This window comes from Arachis ipaensis, chromosome B02, assembly GCF_000816755.2.
Source record: "Arachis ipaensis cultivar K30076 chromosome B02, Araip1.1, whole genome shotgun sequence".
In the NCBI taxonomy this organism is placed as follows: domain Eukaryota; kingdom Viridiplantae; phylum Streptophyta; class Magnoliopsida; order Fabales; family Fabaceae; genus Arachis; species Arachis ipaensis.
The window spans coordinates 63005859-63008063 of record NC_029786.2 but is presented as its reverse complement, the minus strand read 5'-3'; the positions used below and the strand labels follow the sequence as shown (position 1 = coordinate 63008063).

At 37.3% G+C, this 2205-nt stretch overlaps 1 long non-coding RNA gene across 9 annotated transcripts in view; it reads left to right on the top strand.

Annotated features, from left to right (window-relative positions):
- The window catches only part of LOC107625374, a 6286-nt gene extending 4169 nt beyond the window's left edge, over positions 1–2117 (top strand). For 2 of the 9 annotated variants that reach the window (XR_001617234.2, XR_001617226.2), the window contains 2 exons: positions 438–1018; positions 1115–2117. This is a non-coding gene — a long non-coding RNA (uncharacterized LOC107625374). The remainder of the gene's footprint in view (positions 1–437; positions 1019–1114) is intronic. The other 7 variants (XR_002357536.1, XR_002357537.1, XR_001617233.2 and 4 more) reach the window with 7 other exon arrangements.

The following is a 2205-nucleotide window of genomic DNA, read 5'->3' as shown; positions in this document are numbered from 1 at the left end:
TTGGAATTATGACGTGCTTTATAACTGCATATAATGGTTTTTTTCTTATCTCTAAACATATTAAATTGTTTAAGTTTTATGTTGGACTTACTTTTCTTAGGATAGAGTTGTAGGGCAGAAGTGGAAGAAGGTTGCTTAATTGCGCCTTCTTGATATCCTTGTTTGCTAGAAAAGTGCGGAGTAATAAGGGGGTGTACATTAGAACGGCTAGAGTTTGATGTTTGCTTTAATATTTGTTTGTTTTAATTTATGCTTGCAATTCTTTCCTATATAAAAATTGAGGTTTTTTTTATAGAGGTCTATAAATTAAGGTAAAACTCTGCCGATTTTTTGTTAAAAATTATTTAAAGTCATGTTTGGTTTGTAAAAATTAAAAATTATATTGGTGGAGGTCTCTAATTATAGTTGAAACTCTGTCCAAATTACATTTGTTTCAGGTAGATATATCAAGCAAAGATAGTGGCTGGAGTCAGAGTCGTGGTTGGGGTAGAGGGCTGGTGACTCACACCCTAGAGACTACTCAGTCACCCTCTACATCGACTATGCTTGCGACATCACAGGCACAAGTCCCATAACACCAGCCATTCATCATGATCCCAACCCCAATTATGTGGGTCCTATGATGGTTGCTTCTCCTCATCCTCAGCTAGAGCAGACTCTTCCACCCCCTCAGCAGACCCCTACATTCACGCCACCCCCCGTGACAGGCTCTACAGCAATGCCAACCTCCCTTCATGGATCCCAGCCAAATCCTGCAGCACAACAGATCACTAAGATGACGATTTATCCTGATGGAATGACTGGATAAAAACTTCTCTAACTCGTATATAAATACAATTTACATTGAAATTGTTTTAATGTATATTTTTACTAAGTGTAAGTTCTTCGTACGTAAGTTTGCACTGGATAATAATGCTTGTATACAGGAGTGTACAAAGATTATCAAGCTAATGTACCCTTGGCTGAGCTACAAGAAGGTTCCTCATGATATCAAAATGTGATGGTTTGATAAGAGACAGTAATATTACTGTCAACTTTGCCTTTTAGTTTTATCTATCTTTTCATTTATGGAAATAAGATCAACGAATTAATCATCAATTATTTCCTTCTATAGGAAAAATTCATGTGGGATGAGGCCCAGCACTAGATGATAAAAAAAGATCTTCCACCACCGCATGGCTAAACGTTTTCAGCAGATGTTAGAGGACGTGTGGATAAGGAGTGATAACCATTTGCAGTGTCTTCAACCTGACATTAAAAATATCTTATATTTGTACAGCAAGACGGATGAGGGTTTCAGACATCTCCAAGCCACGAATAGAGCCAACAGGGCATCAACCAAGGCATTGAAGTACACAAGAAGGTTGGCCACGATTATGAAAATAAGGGCCAAAATAGTATAAATTCTTTTAACATGTTAAGCTAGTTTTATCTTTGTTTCCTTAATTAATTGTCACTTCTTTTGATCTGCTTGTCCAATATATGAAGACAAATTCATTGGACTATCATGTTACCATGGCAATGGTCTTCAAACAAGTCCATGCGCTCAAGGAGAACAAGGAAAGATTTGTTGCTCTACGATAGTTTACATGAGTAATCGACTAAAATAATTTAATAACATACTATTATAACTATAGTTATCTTAACACTCACATGTCATGTGTTAGGATTTATACACTCAGAACTTTGAGGTTGCAACCTAGCAATTTCAGCAAAATGGGGAGGATGGCAACGCCTCAAGTGCATCCGTGGTGAATCTTGATGCGGTGAGCTCCTCGATCGCACACATGGAAGAGAGAGATGCTTGGATGTGAAGATAAAGTCCTTGAAATAGGAGTTCAGATAGGAGCTGAAGCAGATACTGCACATGCAACATCAGATAGCGATCTACTATGAGCATATGTGCGTGGGTGACAATGCCGCTACTGGAGGAGGGGGATCCTTGTCATCTGCACTTGCACCCCGCATCAAGACAGGCCACACGATTAGGAGGAGGAGGACGCCGGCAATTACGAGGTTCCATAGATATTAGGATTTTGTTTTGTCTAGTGTGACATTACTATTTTTTATTTGGTTACATTGACAACATCACTTTATTTTATTTTTGACATTTTTTATTTCGCATTTTAATTTTTATTTTAATGAAACATATTTAGCTTTTTATTATTTTTATTTGAATATTAATTATGATAACGTGATTGTGAT